General features: G+C 39.1%; 1 long non-coding RNA gene across 1 annotated transcript in view; it reads right to left on the bottom strand.

Moving 5' to 3' along the window:
* The window catches only part of LOC120379722, a 373,098-nt gene that overhangs the window by 226,952 nt on the left and 133,924 nt on the right, over positions 1-12,222 (bottom strand). Inside the window, exon 2 of the long non-coding RNA XR_005587550.1 lies at positions 569-713. This is a non-coding gene — a long non-coding RNA (uncharacterized LOC120379722). The remainder of the gene's footprint in view (positions 1-568; positions 714-12,222) is intronic.

Raw genomic sequence — 12,222 nt, 5'->3', positions numbered from 1 at the left:
TTCTATGCAGTGGTAGTGCTAGTTATGAATCACAAACTCATTGTAACCATTTTGGAAATGTGCTTTCAAAAATTAAATGCACAGCATCTATATGTGCATTGGAAACTTATATAATGAAACGATCACATCGACCGGTCTTACATTCAGTTATGCAAAGGATTTGAACTGTGCTTGGAGTGCACAAACAGAAGTGACAAATATAGCACAGAGGTACTTGTGAGTGAATGCTGGCTTATGCCCAACCTGTCCCTCACATGTAGTAGTTGCTACCATTGGGCCTATGTAACCTACCTTTACTCAGTGTGATGTTCAGTCCCCTTCTTGAAGTGGCTGGGCCACATATAGCATTTGATGACCCTGCTACAGCCTCAACTAACAGAACTGGGTCTTTCAGTCAGGCAATAAAATCTTGTGCATTTAGAAAGAGAGGTCTCAGGTTTGATCCCTGCTACTGTTGACTCACTCAGGAGTGCGCTACATATACAACTTGGGTGTGGAGCAAGGACATGCATAACTGTCTGGACTAAGCTTTCTCATCACACCCTGAAGCAATAGAAGAGACACTTACCTCATCTCTGTGTCAGGGCTGCTCTCCATGCACATACCTCAAGATGCAATGTACAGTTCCTCTTTGCTCACCTATGTGCAAATCCCCTCAACACACATGACTGACAAGCTTTATTTTTTCTCCTGGTTGCATCAGTCTGACATGTCTGAAAGAAAGAATTGTAATAGATTCATGTTTGATTCAGGCTCAGTTTAATTTCCACCAGAATGCCAATTACGTGCTTCTTCCAAACATTTTATTAAAACAGCTAACGTCAAAGTTGATAGCGCCAATAAATGTAAAAGACTTTGGGATGCCGGGTGTCTGAAAGGCATTATATACAGAGAGCCAAGTTCTATTGTATTTCACATTATCCTGAAAAATAAAACCATTCCAGAGGCATGATTGTTTTGGAAGCTAATTATACATTCCTGCTGCAGGTTTATTAGAATAGCATTTCAGAATACTGCAGCACAGACAAGGGCTGCTAGCCGGAAGAATCTGTCAACATTTCTATGATTAAACACTATCTGCACCAGTCTACAACATGGTCTTAACTGGGCATCGTTGTCTGAAAAATGACAATTCAGACCTAAGAGCAAAGAGTTTGACAGATATTCAAAAACAAAATATTGTTACAATTTAAGTGATTGAAATTTCAAAAATTGCTCTAAAATGGTTTATGTGACCCCTCTAATCATCAAAGAAGTTTTTCTGAAATGTATGAAATTGGCACAGTTGGATGATCAGGTTCTTTGCAGTCATTTAAAAGGTCCAGTTCAAACTTAATCATTATGTGCCTAGAGCTTCAGCTAGGTGCATTTTATAAATCAATATCAGGGGATATTGAGCTTGTGGTTAGGGCACTCAGCTTGGACTTTAGCAAAACTGGGAACTGAGCCCAGATCTAAAAACTTCATGTGTGACCTCTGACAAGTTACTTAATGTTTCTCTCTCTTGATTCCCTATTAGTAAAATGGAGGTAATAATTGATTTTTTTAGTTGAGAGACTGAATTGAAAAATCTGAAGAAAAAAATGAAAACCCAGAAAAAAAGAATTCCAGATCATGTTGAACAAAATGTTTCATTCAACTGAAGATGGCATGATTTTTTTTATTTTTATTTTTTTTGCATTTTTCATATAGGCCATTTCTGGAATTTTTTTTCTCCCTTTAATTAGTTACATTTCAAAATGAAACACCATTTCACAAAGATGAGACTTTTTGTTTCCAATTTGTCGAAATGAACTGTTTCAACTTTTCTGATTTTTTTCCCCTTTGTTGTCCACAACTATTAGCCAAACTAAACCCAAATTTGCAAATAGTTTTGGTGCCCTGTAAGATAAAATTTGGGGGCAAATTTACTATTCACTGAAAAAAATTCACCCCACTCTAACTTCAAGGGGCAATGTACTTAAGTTATAGAATGGCCAGATTATGGGTGAAGAAGGCAATATTTTAAGTACTGATTCTTCAACATGAAAAGTCTTTGTTGGTTTAAAAAGAACCCCCCTTCTACTTCCTCACAAAAATGAAGCAAGGACTCAAGTCCATAAAGCAGAGGAAGAACAAAAGAAAGAAAACTGAATGGGGTCAAAATGTCAGCTCCCTCTGGCTTTTCTCTTCTTGCTTTAAGGTCCCCAAACAGTGAGTGATCAATATTTGCTATAAAACCCAATCTCAAATGGGTGAATTAAGGATGGAGTTTCATTAATTGACTCCCTCTGTGTGTGTGTGTATTTGTTTAGATCAGATCCTTGAAGTTAGCAGAGCCTAGAGTTTCTCATGCTTTTTTTAAAAAAAAGTACCAGGTAACTTTTGCTCTACACGGATCAAAGAATGACACTCTTAATTATCATAAGTGATTACATTAAGTCAGAGGACACTGTCCCCTCATCATCCTCTTATACCTGATCTTTGACAATCCTGCATAAATAGTGGCAAAGATGATCGGGAAATACTTCAAGGTTCAGAGGAGAAAGCTTGGGCCAGTGCACTCGATCAATGTCACCACTAGCGTCAAGAGATGGTCATTATTGCCTGTAGATTTATTGCTTAGGTCAAAGCAAATTACTTTCTCTTTTCTCCAGCTTTGGCTTGCTATGTTTTCAATATTTTTCCTTCACTCTATTTCCTTCCCTGCTGGTTTGTGGACACACACAGGGGGAGGTGTTTGACATTTCAGTGAAATAGCAATCAAAAGGCAAAAAATAATGATAGAGCTTCCTGTCCAGGAAAGGTTTCAGGCTAGAATTGTATGGGTATCCATCATATCCAATGATGACATTATGGTATCATGCGTGTACTCATGTGGCTGTATAGTCTGATCTGTGAGGAGCAAGATCACAAACAGATATCACATAGCCATGTGCAGGCTTCCACTGAAGACTTAGCATTATGCTTGGTACTTTTTTTTTCATCAGTTTTTCGTGTCTGTCTTCCTCAAAGTGTTTACAACCTTTATCAATAGTTGCTCTCCATTCAGATCTGTCTATGGCTATCTCTTCAGAGTTATCAATATTTATGCTGAATGGGGTGAGATTCTGCTTTTGGATGTCTTTGAGGCATTTTCCTTGACCACCTCCTACACCTTCCAAGTTTGCACTCTCCACAGAAAACTTTTTTCTGTAAGTCTATCATCACCTATTCTAATGGCCTGTTTGTCTAAGTCGAGCTTTGATGATCATTGCTTTGATGTTGGTAGTTTTTGATCAACATTTAACATTTGAGATTTTATCTCACTAGTGGACATTCAGAATAGAGTGGAGACACCACATGTGAAATTTTTCAAGCTGCTTAATGTGTCTGTGATAAACTGTCCATGTTTCATATCCATACAAAAGGGTTGCTATCACTGCCTGCTGCATTGTATATCATCATTTCTGTTGACTGTTTGATGGTGTTATGGCTTCCAAAGACCTAGCTTGCCTTTCATATTCTATTTGATGTTTCTTGGTCCAGGGAACTGTCACCCAAGGCGATACTGGCAAAGTATGTAAAGAGATTGACGCTTTTAGTTCTATACCATCAATGGTGATGATTGGCTCAGTGGTAATTGTTGATGGAACTAGTTAGAAGAGGACTTCAGTTTTTTCCAGGCTGATGTTGAATCCAAACTGTTTAGTTGTCTGAGAAATTTTCAAGGATAAAATATAGGTCACTTTCACTATCAACTGAGTAGAGCACAATCATCCGCAAAAAGGGCTTCGCAAGAATGTTTGTCTTTGCAGTAAGCATTGGAGATTGGAAATTTTTCCGTGAGTTCTATACCTTACATAGGTGCTGTGGGAGAAAAACAAGTTCTCATTCTCTGGGGTTAAAGCAACAAGCCAGAGGCAGTTTATTTTCGAGCAACTGCAGTTAGTCGAGAGAGTACATACGGGTAGAGTTTCCCCTCCCGAAGTAGGGCTCTAAAGATAAACAGAGCAAGCTTTTATACCTTTTTCCACACACAATAATAAGCAACAAGCCATTTTGTTATACATACTTCTCGCTGATATCTCACCTTTCTCATTATTTTTCTGCTACAGTCTACATTCCATTCTTATCTAACACAAGGTCAAAACCGTATCTCTTATAGTCTGTTCCCATCCGCTTCTCCGCTTAGGCCTTGCTTTCAAATCTTGCATGATTAGAGCCAGCGTCAGCCTGACTTGTTAGCCTGACTCTTGCTCTCCAGGAACAAAACTAGGATCTCTATATTCAAATTATCTTTCTTCCTTTCTCCACTTCCACAGTGCCAAAGAAGGCCAGTGCCAGCACACAGCCTTATTTCACCCCATTAGATATGTGAAATGGTTTAGAAAGGCCACCATCTAAGAGTACACGACTGGTCATGTGTTTGTGGAATTGAGATATGATGTTAATAAATTTGGTGGGGAAGCCAAACTGTACTAGAATTTTCCAGAGGCCCTCTCAAGCTAGCATTATTCCTCCTCCCCACCTCCACTCCAAATAATAGCAATTCAGTGTCATTTCCTTTGATGGCACTGGTTCAGTGGTGTAATTATGAGGAGCTGTCATGTGATAAAGTCCATATCTGATATGACATCCCTTTTATAGCTATAGTGCTATCAACCGCGTTTTTTTGGAAAATGCAAAATAAGAATAAAAATAAGATGATTTTATAATCAGTTTGTGCTTAAATATAAACAAAATATACAAATCCAAAGTACATCTCCACAAGTGCTTCAAAGGAGAGAGAGAGAGCACAGAGCTAATGGCTTAAGTGGTGCCAGTCATCTCTTTGTGAAAGCCTGCTGCTGCTTTGCAAAATTCAAACTGAAGGAAGGGAAAATCATTCTTGTTGTCATGTTAAAAGCAACAACTCCCTCCTGGTGCCCTTTAATATATATGTAGGTATCTCAGAAAGGAGGATAATCTAGAGAGTATTACAATACTGAAAAAGAGAAAGTCTTTCAAAGCCAAGTTGTGTATTGTTAAAGCCAAGGTAACATGCTACATAAAATCAGTCTTGAGTACGGTTTTCTAAATTATCCTCTATTCCTCCCCCTCTCCCCTTCAACTTTTCTGTGAAAACTTTTGAAGTGCACTTTCTATACAAGTAAATGAGAAACTAATATTACTGGTCATAGGTCAGGTGGTCTACAGGCAAGTGCTCTGCACACTTTTACAGAAGACAGTCATGTCTCCAAACCTCTCGCTTGACCGACAACTCCATTATTGTATGAATCAAGGACATTTCTTGCAGGGAGATGTCCATTATCATGCCACATTCTGGAGTGATTTTATGAGAGGGACAATTGTCCTCTAGAAGAGAGGATGAGATCTCAAAATTAAATGTCATTTCTAGAGAATTTTTTAATGGGTGGGTGGCACAATGTGAGTACATTAAAAAAGATGCAAGTACACCTGTTATGCCTATAAAATCACTGGACATGGTTCAACAGATTACAGGGCTGGGAAGTGGCTAGGCTTAAGTTATTGCATTCCTGACATTGGTATTGATATTCTGTAAGAACACTTAAAAGTTTTGATTTCATCAGGAAGTTCCCATATTCTGTGGATTTCAAATACTCCCAAATACATTCTTACCTTTGGAGGCAGGAAATAAAAGAAGTCTCATGAGACAGTTCCTATCAATCCTCAAAGACTCAATCCTGTAACCCTTATTCATATAAGCAGTTACAAGTGAGCTCCCAATTTTGAAGACCCATCAAGTTCAGGTAGTTTCAATAAAGAAAAAACATCCAAAATCTTCAGGTGCTTTTCTCAATCAACCTTAACTTCTGACTTTTTGAAGTTTCACTCCCTAGTTTCCAGGGCCGGCTCCAGGCACCAGCTAAGGAAGCAGGTGCTTGGGGCAGCCAATACGAAGGGGCAGCACAGCCAGGTCTTCGGTGGGAATTCGGTGGCAGGTCTCTCAGTCCCTCTCCTCCTCTTTGAGGTGCCGCCAAAGTGTTGCCAAAGACGAAGAGAGGGAGTGAAGGGCTCGCTGCCGAACTGCCGCCGAAGAATGGAGCGGCGCGATTGAGCTGCCACTGAAGTGCCACCAATCGGCTTCCTTTCCCCCCTCCCTTGAAGCTTGGGGCAGCAGAAAACCTAGAGCCAGCCCTGCTAGTTCCTATTACTATTTTAGCAGAACACCATCACAGGAGTGAAGTTCTGGAACAGCCTTCCAATGGGAGCAGTGGGGGCAAAAAAAATCTAACTGGTTTCAACACTGTGCTTGATAAGCTTATGGTGGGAATGGTATGTAGCCTATCTGCAACAGTTAGTAACAAATATCTCCAATTGCTGATAATGGGACCCTAGATAGGGAGGGCTCTGAGTTACTACAGAGAATTTTTTCCCCAGATGTCTGGCTGATGGGTCTTGGCCACATGCTCAGGGTCTAACTCAGGGGTTGGCAACCTTTCAGAAGTGCTGTGCCAAGTCTTCATTTATTCACTCTAATTTAAGGTTTCGCGTGCCAGTAATACATTTTAACGTTTTTTGAAAGGTCTCTTTCTAGAAGTCTATAATATATAAGCAAACTATTGTGGTATGTAAAGTAAATAAGGTTTTTAAAATGTTTAAGAAGCTTCATTTAAAATTAAATTAAAATGCACATCCCCCCGGACCAGTGGCCAGGACCCGGGCAGTGTGAGTGCCACTGAAAATCAGCTCATATGCCGCCTTTGGCACACATGCATAGGTTGCCTACCCCTTGGGGTTGGGAAGGAATTTTCCCCTGAGTCAGATTGGCAGAGACCATGGGGGGTTTTCACCTTCATCTGCAGCATGGATCATGGGTCACCCACAGGTTTAAACTAGTGTAAATGGTGGATTCTCTGAAACTTGAAGTCTTTAAATCATGATTTGAGGACTTCATCAACTCAGCCAGGGTTTATGGGTCTATTACAGGAGTGGGTGAGTGAGGGTCTGTGGCCTGCAATGCAGAAAGTCAGATTAAACAATCATGATGGTCCCTTTTGGAATTAATGTCTATGAAGAACCCAGTGAAGAATCTTTTAAAAGTTGGGAGGTCTGTTTTGCTGAGCAAGTTGCACCTACAGAACTTGCATCTGTGTATTTGTCCCTCCAACTGAACTGGAGCCACTAATCAGAGTATTTATGACTCTGACTACTTGATTGCAGGCACAAATTACATATGTAGAGGCGCATGTGCTCGGATTTGCACCCACAATTAATTTTTGTAAGCTCTTATTTTATGGATAGAAACTACACCTAGGAAAGGGAGACTAGACCTCAGCTTGACTGAAAAGAAACCCTTACATTTCCAAACCTAGAGCATTAGTAAGAAATTGGACCATGTCGAAAAAATACAGAACATATGGGTTTAAAGACAAGAGATTCAATGGCTGATTGGGATAGTAGTAAATATATTATTTAGCACCTAAATCCAAACATAGGCAAAAGGGATTGAGTGATTTTCAGAGAACCTGCAAGTCCCATTAGATTTAAGCACCCAGGATAAGGCACTTCTGTTTGAAAATTTTGTCCAAGTTTCAAGTTTTCTAAAGCATAGGAAAAGTTCTAGGTAAAATTTTAAAAAAATAGATAAATTTAAACATGTGAGTGAAAGTAAACTGGTACGAAACGGAGCTCTCAGCCTGGAAACTTCACAATATCCCTGCTGGTGTCTGGGAATAATCATGCACTTTATAATAATATTATTCATTTATTCTATAGGCAGGTTGGCTCAGTTGCAAAATGTTAATTTTCAGGCACTTATATGTTGACAATCACAAAACTACAAAAAGCACGGTAAGAATTCTGAGCTATTTTAACATATGGTAAAATTTGATGGTGTTGTTTAAATTGCCCAGGAGACTGGAATGCAATAAAATAGGCTTAAAACTAGATTGTCTAATGAAGTCCATGGAAGTAGGGATGGAGGTTTACAAAACTATATATACACACATTTAAAAAAAAATTAAATGGGGATTAATTTGGGAAAGGCCTTCATCCTGGCAATAATATTTAATTTTTGGACTCTGTGTTTAATAAGTGTCAATTTTTCAGTAAATCTCAATGGAAGGGGGAAAAGGGATGGAATTTTTATTTATGATTTGTTAGTAAAAACATAAAAAAATAATGATACATTAAAAAGAATAGCATTAAAATGTTTATGTATATCATTACCTACTATCAATGCACTGTATAAACAACTTGATACCTTCTGGTCACTACAGTACTATGATTTGACTGAAGTTGTTATGACACTATGGGTCTGATTCTTAAAAAAAAACTTATTAAACTTAATTTGTGAGCTCAGGTAGCACAACTCTGTGTGCAAAGAAGACAACCGTGAATGCAAAAGGCTGCCATTTGGTTATTTGAAACTGCAGCCCTACCATTTAGGGTCAGTTAGGAGGCAATAAGAACTGATCTGGATTAGTGATGTGCTCAAGCAACATTTGGATTGTAGTTTTGAACAGTCCAAGGGTGCTGGTTCAGTGCGGTTTTGGTTCAGTTGATTATAAATATAGGGTCTGTTTGTATTATTTTTTTTAAATAGGCTCTAGATTTGGATTTCAAATGGCCCCAAGGTTTGAAGTGTTTCAACTCTAAGGTTTTGAAAAATCCACATCCCGAGCGATGTAATTAAGCCAAACTAGTTCATGGTGTAGACAGCACAAGGTCGACAAAAGAATTTTTCCATCAACCTAGCTACCGCCTCTCAGGGAGGTGAATACATAAGAACATAAGAATGGCTGTACGGGGTCAGACCAAAGGTCTATCCATCCCAGTATCCTGTCTGCCAACAGTGACCAATACCAGGTGTCCCAGAGGGAGTGAATCTAACAGGTAATAATCAAATGATCTCTCTCCTGCCATCCATCTCCTCCCTCTGACAAACAGAGGCTAGTGACACCATTCCTTACCCATCCTGGCTAATAGCCCTTAATGGACTTAACTACAATGCTGGGAAAACCCCTCCTGTTACTGTAGCAAGTGTCTACACTGATGCACTACAGCGGGGCAGCTGCAGCACTGTAGACACAGCCTTAGCCTTTGAGCTTCTTAGAGCCTTCTCAGACCATTAACAACCTTCTCAGGTAAGGAAGTTTAGGAACAATTCAGGAACAATTCAGCAAGATTATAACTTTAGAAAGCTTAACGGAAAAATAACAGTTTCTTTTTTAAAATTTATGGGTGTGCCTTTAGCTATACTTCCGAATTGGTTTGGAATTCATTTCTAAGCCAGAAACTGTAACAATACATCTTATTATTAAATGTGAAACACAGGGTTTCTATTACCAAATAAATCTCCTGAAGTACAAAGTCCTCCAGGACTCTCTTCCATTCCATTTCTGAGCTTTTCCATTGCAGGCAGCCTAAGGCCCAATTCCTGCAGTAACTTTGCCCGCCTCTGAAGCCTCTTTCATCCCCGTAACCCTTACTTCTTCTCCTATTGTTCAGTTATTTGTTAAATCATTTTGTCAAGATAATTGGACTTTCCAGAGCTTGATGCACAGATTTAAGGTTAAAGGGACATATTTACTTTCTCACATAAAGCCAGTGAATCAATTTTCCTCTGGCTGCCTCCCTCTAATAAAATATTTTTCTCTCTCTTTACTAAATGCTCATAAATACCTCTTTGACAAGGGAAAGTCTCTAGCCCTTTCTGCTGTACCTTGGTGAATGACAAAATGACTGCACTAACCATGTGACGTTTAGAAGGCTGCATCGTGGTTTTAAACAATTCTGTCTATACCTTCCCCAGTAATTTTCCTATATGCACAGTTTACCCATCTCTCTTTTCCTCCCCGCAATGCTCTGCATTCATGCCTAGAGCATTTTCTAGTGGAGATAGTAAACTGAAAGCAAAGGCTTTTATGCAGAACATAGGCAAATATCTGGTAAAGACAGAGGTTCCGCTCCTCCACCCCATCCCATTTCTAATCTTCCGGGAAGTTTCTGAATCGGGGGTGGGTGAACATATGGAGAAGCAGAACATTTCCATTTACACCTACGGAGTGTGTAATATTCTGGAAAGAGATAGAGGATGGATTAAATAGACCCACTTCCATTTGTAAATGTCTGTTCTTAATTCCCCTTTTCACATCAGAATTGTAATAATAAAAGGCCAACTCTTTTATCCTTTGCTAAAATATTCCAGCAATTTAACAATAGTAAATTCATCTAACATTAATTCTATCCTGTGACCTAAAAAGTATTTCTCAAATGACAAAACATTTCCAAAGTTGTATTTTTTCTAAACTGTGCTTCAAAACAAACTTGATTCTGGGGTCCACTGGTCAAATGCCCCTGACTCAAGTAAGGTATGTATAATGGTACGGTCATCCTTTGCACCTGCAAAACTCCACAACTGCATATACAGGTTTATATTTGGCATACAGATCAGGTAACTGCATACTAAACTCCCAATATGCACATGCAATTATTTATTCTACCTACATAATTGAGGTTATTTTCAGCCATATTGTGCTATCAGTTCAGACAGTTTTTCAAAAAGAGTGCACATACACCTGTACAATGCCATCTTGCCTGGTTACAGGGCTAGCTAGAGAGCCTTGAATCATTCGCTCAAAGTGTACCAGCTCATGCATTTAGCTCTGAAGGTCCCTGCTTCAATCCCTAGTGTGGAGCCAAGATGGTGGTTGTCACTCATGTACAGAACTGTACATACACCTGTGCACAGGCTTTACTTGTGCAATCACATCTGGCACTGGGTGTGTTTAAGTCAAGGCTGTGCAGATGTGCACTAGTAGTTTGGACATTTGAACCCATGTGACTACTCTACATACATTTCAAACTGTTTGATCTTTATTGGGAACTCATGCTATTTATTGATGGAAAAGCCAATATTTTTTCGACTATTGCTTCCGGATGATGATGACGAGTCATTAATGATGGTACAGTACGTAGCAAATGTAAAGCACTATATCAGTATTTATTACAAATTATCACTATAAATGGCCTAACTACATTCACATTTACTTCACAAACCATTAAGGTCTATTGATGATGTGAGCCTTGCATGTGATGTGAAAGGTTTTCTCTACCCTAGTTATTTGCTGTACATCTTTATTTTTACAAAGATTAGACACCTAATTTTTCATGTATGTGTCTCAGCCCATTCTATAACAGTAATCATTTGCTTTATGAGAGTTCTCCATGTACTATCCTTTCCTGGTGAATGGGGAAGCTCTCACAGTCAATAAAAGAAAGTTATTCATCCTCTTCTCCTTGCAGTTCATTTTTTATATAAGACAGTTTGTCTCCAGCAGTGAATTTTGCCTGAACACCACTCTCTTCCCTTGGCTGGTTGAAATCTAGTGTTGCAGTAAATTCATTGTTCACTGTAGATAGGGTACATAGAAGGATGATAGTTCACAGCTCCCTAAGTTCTCTTTTTGTACAAGAATGATACATTTACAGTAGTTCTCTGTACTCCCTCTCTGTAGAGTACCATATTGAGCTGACAGCTGAAGTCTCTGCTGTCTGGCTGCTTTCTGATGTCCATGACCACCTTTTTCTCTTGAAATTGTTCAACAATTACATTTACTACACTGGTTAGAGTTCATAGCTATAGAATCTGTGAACCTGCGTGGGGACTGACTCTTCCTGAAATAGAAACAAAATGAAGATTTAAGACTTTTATATCGTTTCTTCCTTAATGCACCACAGTCTTATGGAAAGTTACGTATCAACTTAACACCATTAATTTGGGCTTGAATAGGGACTTGGAGTGGCTGGCTCACTAAAAAAGCAATTTTCCCTCTCTTGGTATTGACACTTCCTCATCAGTTATTGGGAATGGACCACATCCACCCTGACTGAATTGGCCTTGTCAACACTGGTTCTCCACTTGTAAGGTAACTCCCTTCTCTTCCTGTGCCAGTATATTTATGCCTGAATCTGTAATTTTCACTCTGTGCATCTGAAGAAATGGGGTTTTTTACCCACGAAAGCTTATGCCCAAATAAATATGTTAGTCTTTAAGGTGCCACCGGACTCCTCATTGTTTTTGTGGAAAGTTGTTACCTTGCTAATGCAAAATATTTCTGTGCTTTTTTCCACACTTTAAAGGCAGAAGGCTCTTTCTTGGGACTCTTTGGGCTTTGTTAGAGTCACTTTTATTGTATCCTTGTCTGAGGAAAAAATACTTCCTCACTCTTTAAAAATCAATGGTTTAGATGGCTGGAGAGATAATCTGGAGTGGCACTTAGTAGAATGTAGCAG

The sequence above is a fragment of the Mauremys reevesii genome, linkage group 13, assembly GCF_016161935.1.
Source record: "Mauremys reevesii isolate NIE-2019 linkage group 13, ASM1616193v1, whole genome shotgun sequence".
NCBI classification, from domain to species: domain Eukaryota; kingdom Metazoa; phylum Chordata; order Testudines; family Geoemydidae; genus Mauremys; species Mauremys reevesii.
This window is presented reverse-complemented; position numbering and strand designations above follow the sequence as displayed.